Here is a 13,629-nt window from a genome sequence, read left to right on the forward strand (position 1 = left end):
TATTTTTGTTATTGATATTTTACTAATATGCACACATGATAGACATATTCAAGGGCAACTGAACACCTCTTTAAATGCTATCCCAATACAAATGGGGTCTTCACTCAACACTGCCCCCTGCTGAAATAATTCCTTATTGTTACAGATAAACAAGATAGAAATTCTGAATCATCCTAATTTTACTGTCACACTCGTTTCCTATAATGGATTTCTAAAAACGTTTAGGACATCTTGATTTGAGAAAAAACTATTTTTAATTTAAATAACATATAATATTATTTTAACATATAATATAATAATATATATAATAACTTAAATATTATACCTAAAAGAATGGGTATATGTCGTAATGCAATATTGTATAGCATTTGTCAGTCAACAGTGGTTTTCGTGGTGCCACAAAATGGCTACTGAGTTTTTAAAAACAACAATGGCAAACTGAGATAAAAATGTAAATCTCTAAAACTGATCTTTAGAAATTGAATCTATAGAAATAATCTATTATTAAACAATCTATTAATTTAATCTATGAAATCAATCTATTAAAACAACATCTATTTTTAATATAGTTTTTATTAAACAATTTCATAGAAATAAAATTATATAAGAGAGAACTAAAAAAATGATGCAAGCAGGCTCAGTTCATGTCCGGGGGCTGGTAGTTAAAGTGGAAATTAAAAGAATTAGGGTAAGCCTTTATGAAAGAAAAATGCATTCCCTGTAGTATATCTAAACCTAAAAACAAAAATGAAGTATATTTAAGGGAAACCAAACTCTGGTTTAAAAAAAAAAAGAATTCTATTCAAGTATGTATTTTTAACTTTAAAAAAACTACTTCCTATCTGTTCTCAGTCTCCTCCAAATCAGTTTTTTTTTTTTGCTTCTGTGATCCAACCTCCCGTTAGAGAGTGGCTACGTTTCTTTTCCATGGTCCAACTGTATTCAGGAATGTAGCCACCCTCTCTTGCTCCATCCTGAGATAGAATATGGACTATGGGTTTTGTAATGTGCATAAGGCAGTGCATGACCACAACTAACGTGCAGTGCTCGTTCCAAACAAATGGAAGTGAGAGGACTATGATGAGGTTTGGGAGCTCGCAAAGAACATTACAAGGAGGTAAAAAAAATATAGTATGAAACAATTTTGTGGAAAATAGATTACAGGGGAAGAATAAGGATATCATTTAGTGCCACTTTAAAGCTAACCAGTTCCCAGATGTGGTGGCTGCATTAATTTTCTTTTTTTCAGGCTGAGTACAGAAAAATACTTGTTGATCCTGCCAGAAATTCAGTGTCCCTGTAATTTTTTTTTCATTTAACTAAAATTTAAAAACAATTTTATAAAAGCTTATTGTGGAAGCTGCTAATTCACTCGTTCTTTAATTTAGAATACAAGTTAGGAAATTATTTCTTTTTTGCACAACTGAGAAAACAGGCAGACAGTCACTATTTAGTCATGGGATAGAAAATAGAAATAGCGGCGCTCCAAAGTAAAGTTACCTTGGAGCGGTGTGTACTCCTTGTGCTCTTTCGCTATTCAGTCAAACTATCATATAAAATAAAATATTTTGCTTTCGTCACAAATAGACCCAAAGAATAAGGCCAACATTTTTGCATGCAAATTGCATATTAATTGATACACAACTGCTTCAACTTTGCTACAAATTGCATGTCCCCTATGTCTTGGTAATAACAGCTGTGAGCCTGTTTTTTTTTTAGCAGGCTTAAGGCAATTTAGTATTAGAATTTAACATTTGTGAGAAAAATAAAAAAATGCACCAGGAGCTAAAGGTTTAATAAATGTCTCCCAAAGTTATCAGCCTCCCCAGTTCTCTTCTGTAAGCTACCAGTGGTTAGTCAGGTTTTGGTAAGTCAGTCTACCTGGCTGTCTAGGTTGGGAGGGAAGGGGTTAATTGCTTCTCTGCCTTTTGGCTAAGATCAAGTGTAGTATCTGTTCTTATCAGTGATCCAGTGGGGGCGCTGTGCTATTATCCTGCACTGACCAAGGTTGGGGTGGTGGCTATGCAAACCTTCTGGAGTGATGGGGGCTTAGAAGGTTAGTACCGGCTGGAACAGAAACCGTGGCACCCACAGGCAGTTGGAGCACGGGAGTAATTCCGAGAAAGCTGGAAGAGCCCATTATGTCCTGGTTTGAACATTCTACCTTGTCTGGCCATGGGCTGGGAAGGCAGAAGGTCTGCTGTGTCTGTGTCCCCTGGGAGTGGTCATCCTAGGGGTGCTCTTAGTAACACTTGTGTGTGGGACCACATGGTGTGAAAAGACACATGTCACAGTCACTAAATTGCTTTCCCTCTGCACAGCGCCTTTTAGGGATAGGCCTTTTGGCTAAGTCCGGGGGCAATTTTTGTATACCAGGCCTCAGGGCCTAGCTTGTGCACATTTTTCATGGCCACGTTTTAAACACTATTTATTTTCCTCTCACGTTTGTCACCTTTACTTTTGTGTGCGTGTTTTTCACTGGATGTAGGGTGTGAGTCCTTGGGTTTACCCTGAGGGGGAGGATGTGTGGTCCTTAGGTTCCTTCCTCCCCTGCCTCCGGGGGTCTCTCTTCGGGAGAGCTCCCCTGGCTTAATTTTCAAGGATGGCTTTGGCGATCTTAGAAGAACGGGGTCTGCCAGGCCTTCTGGCTAGGCGGACCATGTAAATCTATGTCCCCGTCAGGAGCCTTGCACCCCGGGGGTCAGGATAGAGGTCCTACTACTTCGGGGGGGTGGACTAAAGACACACCCTTAAGTGCACATTTTTGTGTTTACACATGCATTTTTTTTTTTTTTTACACTTATGGGTTTTTTCCTTTAAGGTTTTTGCACCGCAGTGGACTTAAAAAGAAAAAAAGGGGTTAGGGTTTGTACTGACTCAACTTGTGTATTCATGGGTTTTCCTCTGGAGTCCAGCCTCCCTCCTGTGTGATATAAAGGGAAGAGGCCTGGTTCCTGGGGAGAGGGTAACCAAGAACGGGGGAAAAACCTGGAATCTAGAACAGGCTCAGGATGCACATACCTGTACAGGTAACCTGGGGCTGCCACAGTTAAGTTTATTTAGGGAAAGGACATTGTTGCATGTTGTACATCTTCTGCCAAATGTTCAGTATACTCTGCTCAAAGCCTCTGCTCAGTGGTTTACTCAAGGTGTGCATGTGGGGTCTTGGAGTCTCTCTAAGAAACCTGGGTCTGAATTAGCACATTGGAGTCCGTGAAACATCACCACAACAAAAGGTTAACTTGCAAAGAAGTTCCTATGGGTAACCAGAAGGAAGGACAGCAAACAGTTGTTGGCGTGGTACCTGAATAGGTGACATGTTCTCCAGTAGCGAGGGGGATCAGTATTCGTCTCCCTCCCTAGCTGTCTGTCTTTGGCGAACTCCAGGAGTGGATTAGCGTTACGGAGATCTAATATCTGGTCACCTGCTATGGAATGAGGAGGGTTAAGAGGAGCACGCATGAGGTCCACGCTATGTGCTCAGTGGGAACCATATTCTGTTACTGGGCATGAGGTAACAGAGGTACGCTGACTGAAGGACTGGGCATAGGTTCTGCGTGTCCCTCCAAATGCAACACATACACCTGCTCAAGTGTGTAGGACAAGGGACAACATCTTTTGGAAGAAATCCGCATACAACACTACACACAAGATTCCCAGCACCAGAAAACCAGTGCAGGCTTATGCTCATATTCGTGCATGTGTGCATTGTTCACATGCTAATACTTCTAGGCAAAGAGGCAATAGATGTACTATTCCAGTTTATCGTGCTCGCATCCGTGCGCGCACTCACACACGTACACGTGCACATACGAATTAGTGTGCATACTTGGAACCTGGTGGTCTTTTTAAACTGGTCTGTCACCTTGAGCAGTTGCTGACTGATCTTCAGCTTGTACCTGTATTCCTGAGACCCGATGCATTGAACTTTATTACCTGTGTTTGACCCGGCTTTCTTCTGGACTTTGCCCTTTTTTCCTGCATTACCTTGTTCACGTGATCTTTCTGGCTTCGGCCTGTTTACTGGACTCGTCTTTGCCTGCTGATTCTGTACTGCGCTGCCTGGCTGTTACCCACCTTGGCCTGCTTCCTGGACTTGCTCTGCCTGCTCACTCTTTCCCTTTTTACTCGGCTGCCTGCATACTGGCCCTGCTACCATCTCCTACTTTGGTGCCAAGCTGCTTCAGTATCCTTTTCTTAGGTCTGTGACCCCCAGCTTCATCCACCTAGAGCGGACGTCACCAGCCAGCTACTTCAGCACTGGTGCCACTCCGTGCCCCCACATTCTGTCTCCACCTTCAGGAGTGTTGGGCAGGAAGTGCAACAGAGGCCTCCACAACTGCCACGTTTGCGGTGTCCCCCACATGGCAAACTGCAAACAAGACTTCTTATGGCTTTCTTCTTGTCACTCTTCCATAAAGGCCAGGTTTGTGGAGTGCACGACTAATAGTTGTCCTGTGGACAGATTCTCCCACCTGAGCTGTGGATCTCTGCAGCTCCTCCAAAGTTGCCATGGGCCATTTGGCTGCTTCTCTGATTAATGCTCTCCTTGCCTGGACTGTCAGTTTAGGTGGACGGCCATGTCTTCATAGGGGTTTGCAGTTGTGACATACTCTTTCCATTTTCAGGATGGATTGAACAGTGCTCCGTGAGATGTTCAATACTTGGGATCTTTTTTTTTAATAACTTAACCCTGCTTTAAACTTCTCCACAACTTGATCCCTGACCTGTCTGGTGTGTTCCTTGGCCTTCATGATGCTGATTGTTCATTAAGGTTCTCTAACACACCTCTGAAGGCTTCACAGAACAGCTGTATTCATACTGAGATTAAATTACACACAGGTGGACTCTATTTACTAAATAGGTGACTTCTGAAGGCAGCTGGTTCCACTAGATTTTAGTTAGGGGTATCAGAGTAAAGGGGGCTGAATAAAAATGCACACCACAGGGGAGCGCATGCGCGGACGGCCGAGGTGGATGTCTCCCTGAGCCGCTCCACACACCCTCGGCACTAATAGCTATATACAGCGGCCCCGCAGCATACTAGTCCGGATCACTCACTCGAGCTACTCCCTGTCGCATGTCCTCTCGGCAAACGGGAAGGACCCAGGGAGGCTATCGCAACCCGACTCGGTCAGCAGGCAGAGGAGGCAAGATGGCGACTGGCACTAGCTCCCACATGTCTCTGAGCTCCGGAGGAGGCAGACCTGCACAACATCCACAGCGGAGGGAAAAGCTACAGCTACCTGGATTGGGAGACCAAAGTACGGACTGTCCCACGACCTCCCCAGCTGCAGATGAGATTATGATTAATCCCTGCATGTCACTAAGCCCTGCTAAATCTCCCTCACAGACTCAGTCCCCTGGCCATGATTCCTGTGCTTCCTCAGCCAATGATAAAGAAATGGCAGATATCATTCTTAGCCAATCAAGCAGCCAGGAACCTAACCTGGACTGCTCTGCTGATTCTCCTGACTCATTACCAAATCAGCCACAATACTCAGGGGATCCAATATTGCTTGCCCGTTTTGCTGATTTACTACAGAGGGAACTATCAAAAGCTACAGATAAATTGTCATCTGAAATAAAACAGGATTTTCAGGAGTTAGGGGACCGTCTGGAGAGCACTGAATCAAAGGTAGATGACACTGTCCACAGAGTGTTCCAAAATTCCAACATGATCACTGATCTACAAGACCGCCTGGAAGAAGCCTATATGAAAATTGATGATCTTGAAAATCGCGCCCGGCGCTACAATTTTCGTATCAGAGGTCTCCCAGAAACGGAAAGAGATATTACCTCCATCGCCCAGGCTCTGATGCAATCTGCAGTACCAGACAGACTTCGATGAAATCCACATGGAAATAGATTGTATACACAGGGCTCTTATCCCCCCGAAACCGAAGGACGACCTAGAGATGTGATTGTGAAGCCCCATTTTTTCAGAATCAAAGAAGCATTCATGCGCTATGCTAGAGACCACCCAGATCTTGAAATTAATGGTTATAAAATTCAAGTGTTTGCGGACATCTCCCAGGCCACTATTCAAAAAAGAAGATCCTTCAAGCCTCTACTCTCACCCTTGATCGACAGGAATATTCGCTGTCGATGGAATTATCCTTTTCGGCTCCAATTTACTTACAATGGCAAATCATATTGCTTTTGACTTTTCCTGATGGTGAACATATCCTTTTGAAACTGGATTTTATCACGCACAGCCCATCCTCGCGGAACCAGCAAAGATCCAGCGACCCTCCTCCCCCGCTCTCTGGTCTCCACGGATGACGAAGAAATCGATGACCTCCTGTCGAGTGACCTGAAGATTTAATATCTATTTATCCTTTTAGTTTTATTTTTTCTCTCTGGCGGTGGCTTCTCAGTCCACTTATGGACATTAGCCACTGCACTTATTTCCTGAACTCCCCCCTTATGTTCTGTACAGAGCCGGGAGGTTCCTGGCCTGAACATTTTCTCCCTTTCCTTCTTTTTCTCTGCTCTTACTTTAACTCCTTTTGCTTTTCCTTCCTGAGAGTCACCCAGAGTCTCAATCGGTCCCCCTGGATTTCTCGAATTTCAGATGGAGGGGTAAGTTTAAAAATTGATATTTACGCTGATTTTCTATCATGTCTAAGGCAGTAAGTACTATCTGAATACTCTCTCACAACGTTCAGGGCCTAGGAACACCTTCTAAACTAATTAAAGCCCTCACGTATTACCAATCTATGGGTGCTGATATTATAGCCTTGCAGGAGACACACTTTCTTCCCTCATTTACACCACGGTACATTCATAAAGATTATCCTGTGTGCTATTTTGCCAATGCTTCAGAAAAAAAGAGGGGGGTGGCTCTCTGTTTATATAGACGGCTCTCATTTACTGAAACGAAAGTCATTAAAGACCAGGAAGGAAGATACCTCCTAGTTAAGGGCTACCTGGGAGAAAACTGGTGACCTTTTTGGTTTATTATGCCCCTAATACGAATCAAACAGCTTTCTTTCGGTCATTACTGCAAATTTTAGCCCCTGAATTTGAAGGGAATGTTATATTAGCGGGTGATTCCAACTTGGCTTTAGACCTTATAATGGATAAATCTCACAAGGCTTCTTTAAGATCCCCTTCCAAGCAAAGTCGTAAATTTGCTCAGTTACTATATCACTATGATCTTGTAGATGCCTGGAGGGAAGCCAACCCTACCTCTAAAGATTATTCTCATTTTTCGAGAGCTCATAATAATTATTCTCGTATTGATCATGTTTTTCTCCTCTCGGGACTTCTACCTAAGTTACTCTCAGCCAAAATAATCTCTACCACATGGTCAGACCAGGATCCTATAATGCTACAGCTCTCAGACTTGACAATTAAAATAGCCAAATCACATTGGCGTCTAAATGAATTGCTCCTCAGTAATGAATCTTACTGTCTTGAGATTTCTACCTACTTGAAGAATTATTTTGAAATTAATAAAGCGGAAGATACCACCCCCGCAATCAATTGGGCAGCACATAAAGAGGGTTCCTTATTCAGCTGTCTCCCAGGCTTAAAAAAGCGCGAGACGAGTTGATTTATGCTAAAACTAGGGAATACGAAGCTCTAGCCACTCAACATAAAAAGTCCCCATCCTCTGACCTATTAACTAAACTTGAACAAGCCCGTTTAGAGCTCAACATATGCCTCACCCCAAAAGCAGAGAAGCAACTCCGCTGGTCCAGTCATAGGTTCTTCACTTGGCGGGATCGCCCAGGATCTTTGCTGGCACACAAGCTCACTCCTAGATATACTCACTCGGCATTGCCCAAAATTAGACTTTCAGGAGGTCATATTTCTCAAAATCCTCAAAAAATTCTTCATGAATTTCATAATTTTTATGCTGACCTACATGGACAGCCCTGGGAGGCCGCTTCTTCTTCTATTAAGGAATTTTTAGGGGCCTACCTAATTCCCACTATTGAGGAAGCACATAGAGATTTAATGGACCAACCCATTACTTGTGAAGAGATCAGCAATACCATCAAACTGCTATCACTCCATAAGTCACCAGGACCAGATGGTCTCACTAATCTCTATTACAAAAAATTCTCAGAACAGCTGGTCCCACACATGGCTCTCTATTTTAATTCCTTGCGGGATGGAGGTGTGGTTCCTCTCGATGAAAATAAGGCCCATATTAGTGTTATCTCAAAACCTAATAAAGATACTACCGATGTCCTTAATTATCTCGCTAATCAATTGTGATTTTTGTGAATTCTTACGAAACTCATGGCCCTACATCTTAACACATTCTTGGCAGAATATATTCATAAAGATCAATCAGGATTTATTTCTGGGCGCCAAACACTAGACCAAATCCGCAGAACTATAACCTTGATTTCAGCTGTACGTACTAACTGGGATACCCCCCTTTCTCGGGAGCTTCTCCTTCTATCATTAGACCTTCATAAGGCTTTTGATAGTGTGAATTGGAACTATTTATTTACTACTTTAGAGACTTTCGGATTTGAGCCTAGCTTTTTATCCTTATTGAAAACTTTATATGGATCTCCGTCGGCTCAAGTTTCCATATGGGGCTACAAATTGCTGTCTTTCACTATCAAACGTGGTACAAGACAGGGATGCCCCCTTTCACCCTTACTTTTCGCATTAGCTATCGAGCCGTTGGCCATGGCCATTCGGTCACACCCTAATATTTCTGGTATTGTGGACAGCAAGAACATAAATGTGCTTTATTTGCTGATGATGTCCTTATGTATGTTACAAACCCTCAAGTCACTCTACCTCATTTACTATCCTTATTAGACTAGTTCTCTGGGCTTTCTGGCCTCTCCCTGAACCCTCACAAAACAACAGCCCTTAATGTCTCACTTCCCCACCCAATAGTAAGGACCCTTTGGGATAACTATAACTTTCAATGGGCATCGCATTCCCTATCATATTTAGGGATCCAATTAACATCTTCTATAGGGACTCTCTATAAAGCTAATTATTCCCCATTATTTAAAAAACTTAAAGACAACCTTCGCCGCTGGGCGGACTATTCCCTATCATGGTTTGGCAGAATCAACTCTGTCAAAATGATGCTTCTACCCAGGATACTTTATTATTTTGGAACTCTACCAGTGATAGTCCCGAGAGGAGATCTACAGTGTTTACAAGCTGAGGTTCTTCACTTTATCTGGGGTAATAGAAGACCTCGCATGAACAAACAGATCCTATATGCCTCAAAATTAAAGGGAGGCCTTGGTCTCCCTAATTTACTAAACTACTTTCAAGCTGCCCAGATCTCACAACTTGCCCAAACTACTGCTACAGGCCCCGCACCTCTTTGGGTTTCCATGGAGGTGATCTCCTGTCACCACTTGGCCATAGGATCACTGATGTGGCTTCCTAGCCGGTTACGCCCTCCCATATTATGCCCTTCCTTATCACAGTCATTGGCGGTTTGGGATAGAGTGCGCCACCGGACATCACTGTCGTCCCCAAACACACCTTTAGCTCCCATCTTCTGCAATCCGGAGTTTCCACCGGAATTAGTACCACAGTCATTTCATTGGTGGCTTAATAAAGGATTGCTGAGGATTGGCGACTATCTTAATGGCAACCAGGTATATTCTTTGCAACATTACAAGGACAAAATGCACTTACCTACCAGTGAAATATTTTGATATAACCAAATTGCATTCTTTGTCAGAAACAAACTTAATCTAATAATTGAGCCGCTTACACTTACAATGTTTGAGTTATCTTGTCAAACAAGGGGTCAAACAAAGGGACGATTATCTATGGTGTATGCTTCCCTCACTGAACCTAACTCAAAGCTTTCCTATATGAACCAATAGGAAAAAGATCTGAATCTTAACTTTGATCTGTCTGAATGACAGGATATTGCTTATAATTTATCCAAAATCTCTATCAATACCACGCTAATTGAAGTCAATTATAAAACACTGTTACGTTGGTCCCAACTCGGGTGGCTAAAATGCATCCATCTACATCACCTGTTTCCGACGCTGTGGTCAATCGGGGACAATTTTCCATATTTGGTGACAGTGCCCCTTGGTGACTAGGTTTTGGATTAGGGTATTTAATTTGATACACTCAGTGACAGGAGTGAATATCCGTAGATCATATGTATTATTAGCGGCAAGGATTACAGTGGCCCGGCATTGGAAACAATCAGTTATTCCTCTAGATTATGTTAAAAATAAAATCAACTGGATTATGGTAAATGACAAACTTACTCACACTTCATAATAGCTCTAAAAAATTTTTATAAGATATGGGATCCGTTACATTTCGGTTCCCTAATGAGCTCTGGGCTGAACCTCTGGAATTCCTCTCCTTTCCCTCTGGAATACCTCTCCTTTCCCTTTCTTATTTCCTTATTTCTGCTTTCCTTCTTTTTCTCTTTTTCTTTTCTCTACATGTAGTTTAAACCTATTACTTTTTGGGTTGTTATAGTATTTCATTAAGTTTGGTTTTGACATTGACATCCTCAGGAAATGGTACAAAAGTTCCCTACTATGTCTTTTCCACTATCTCTCCTCGATCCCTCCCTTTCCTTCACCTGCCTCTTCGTACCATATTCAGGTTCTTGCAGGTTTCTATGTTATTGCACAAGGTAGTGACTTTGAATACTAATTAGACTTATATGTTATTAGGTTACTATAGGTCTAATATTGTATGTATTTACCTACTGGGTTTTTTTTTTTTTGCCCAGCGGGTCGAGTTGAAAATACCCAGTGAACATTGATTATTTCTTCATACTAATGGAACATGCAATACATTGTTGGATTATATCTTAAGTATTTGTAATACTGTCATAACAATAAGCTGAATACTGATTGATATCTACCTGATATGTTTGTGATGTCAAACTTTTCAATAAAAAAAAAATATTAGGAAAAAAAAATGCACACCACACTTTTCAGATGTTTATTTGTAAAAAAAATGTGGGAAACCATTTATCATTTTGCTTCCACTTCACAATTATGTGCCATTTTATGTTGGTTTATCACATAAAAATCCCATTAAAATACATTAACATTTTTGGTTGTAACATCACAAAATGTGGAAAATTTCAAGGGGTATGAATACTTTTTCAAGGCACTGTAAATGTGATGAATCAGAGGTAGCCGGACGTAAATAGAAGCAGTCCAACAGGGGCCCAGAAAGCTCCATCTGTGGAAAGGGGGGGGGGGGTTACGACAGGTGGGATGTGACAGTGTAGATTGTGTGACCTGGATAATTTGTATTTAAGCACGGTATCATCATTGGTGTGCAGCCCCTTATTTTTTCTAGAAAGCTCCAATTTTAAAATGCAGAAAAAAACTGAACAGACAAGGGTGTCACAGTAGTGACCTCTATCTGTCCCATTCTGCTCCAATTCACCAGGGGATCAGGTTCATGGATCTGGACTGATCAGACTGGATGGTGTCCATGTGAAAGGGGCTTAACACACTTCCTTTCTTAGGGTGACAATGCTGCTTCTCAACACATACAATACAGTAAGCATTGTCACTCGATAGGAGGTTTGTTACAGACAGATCCACCAAGTAAAAATAAAGGGGGAAAAGCCTGAAAAAAGAAAACTAATGCAGCTACCACATTTAAGGACTAGTAATCTAAAATGTTTGCTTTTGTTAGAATGGCCTTAAACACTGGGGTAATGAGGAAAGATTTGCAGGTAGATTACGCAGGTAGGATGTAGGAAGCGACACTGGTGCTTCTGGTAAGGTAATAAAGTAGCAGATACTACCTGGGGTCCGGTGCAAGTTTGGCCAAAGCCTAATGATTACACGGTTTCTAACTGATTATACCAATCAAAGACAAAATCATCAGTATGGTTAAAAAAAGTACACCTTTGTAAATTCATTATGTTGTTATTCTTAACTATTTGCACCAATGCCAACAGCTTGTAATCTGGAAATATATCATCTAAATTTTTGTCAGAAAACAGAAGGAATAAAGATATCTTGTTTCTTGTAGCAATATAACATAAGACATATACTGCATACCTTTGGTTCTGCATATTTCTTCCTTATCACATGTCAACAATGCTTTTAAGTAATATTATTTAAAAGAAGTGTGCTTAAATACTAAAAGGGTTATTATTGTAACATAACAAGAATAGATAGTAATTTAGTATAGTACTTTAGAAAGACTACTGAAATAGGAGCGGTTAGGCTTCTAGTTTTATTTAACATTAGTCAAATTGTGGTGCTGTTTAGGTGATCAGCAAACATTTGCTAAATGTTGATGGCATCAGAAAGGCATTCAGAATCCTTTCAGGCACCCTTAAAAATTCACTGAGCATGCAGATAAGTAGATACTATGCTTCCTCTTCTGAACAAGGACTGTGCACCTTTCTTTATGTCCCCTGAGGATGTTCCTTTCATAGACAAAACACGTAAAGAGGGGCTGGCAGCCTATGATGTCATCACACCTGCTGGTGTATCGCAGCATGGTGTCTGTGAGCTTTTGTTACCCTGAAATGCTTGTGAGTATATTTTCATGAAATAAATAGGTGTTAATTGCAATCTTACCTTGTGGTCCTTTGTTTTTTCTTGTTTTTTTTTTTTAATCTTATGCCGCGTACACACGGTCGGAATTTCTGACAACAAACGTTCGATGGGAGCCTGTTGTCGGAAATTCCGACCGTGTGTAGGCACCATCGGACATTTTCTGTTGGAATTTCCGACAAACAAAATTTGAGATCTGGATCTCAAATTTTCCGAAAAATCCGTTCTCGTAAATTCTGAGCGTGTACACACAATTCCAACGCACAAAATTCCACGCATGCTCTGAATCAAGTACATTCTCTTCTTCTTTATAATGCTAGAATATTGAAGTTGTTTTTCTGCTGATATTCACACAGAGTTCTGACAAACTGATTTCTTTATTATTTCTCGTGATCTCCTGAATAATATTATTTATTTTTTTCGTCAGATTTCCATAATAATGCAAGGTTGCCCGCTGTCCCCCCTGCTCTTTGCGATCGCCATAGAACCTCTGGCGGCTCAAATAAGGGATAGTCCACAGATAGTGGGATTCAAGTATGGTGACTTGCATGAAAAGCTCATGTTATATGCGGATGACATGTTGCTATTCCTGGGAGACACTAGTCGGTCACTACTGGGGGTAATGGATATAATAGAGCAATTTGGACATTTCTCAGGCCTGACTATAAATTGGTCTAAATCGGCCCTGATGATGTTGGACGAGAGCCGGGATGTGAGTCTGCCTGACTCTTGCCCCATTCCAACCACCACTGGATTTAAATACCTGGGCGTCCAGATATCCCCATGCGTTGGGGACTTCTGCTCTTTAAATATATTCCCATTGCTGTCCCGCTTTCGTGACAAAATAAATACATGGAACAACCTAATGATGTCGCTAGCGGGAAAGGCAAATCTCATTAAAATGATTTTAATGCCCCAGCTATTATATTTCCTCCACAACTCACCAGTAGTGATACATTTAAAAATTTTCAGAGTAGTCAATACTCTTTTTCGGCGACTGCTGTGGCACAACAAAGCACCCAGAGTTCGGCTAGAGCAGTTGCAGTATCCAAAAGATGGCGGAGGGTTGGCGGTCCCCAACCCTTGGCTGTACTACATTGCGGCGCAGTTGCAA

General features: G+C 41.7%; 1 pseudogene; it reads left to right on the top strand.

Annotated features, from left to right (window-relative positions):
- Positions 1-1,912: 1,912 nt before the first annotated feature.
- LOC141114636 (U2 spliceosomal RNA) lies at positions 1,913-2,035 on the top strand (annotated as a pseudogene).
- The last annotated feature ends 11,594 nt before the right edge of the window (positions 2,036-13,629 follow it).

The sequence above is a fragment of the Aquarana catesbeiana genome, linkage group LG12 (assembly GCF_042186555.1).
Source record: "Aquarana catesbeiana isolate 2022-GZ linkage group LG12, ASM4218655v1, whole genome shotgun sequence".
Classification (NCBI taxonomy): domain Eukaryota; kingdom Metazoa; phylum Chordata; class Amphibia; order Anura; family Ranidae; genus Aquarana; species Aquarana catesbeiana.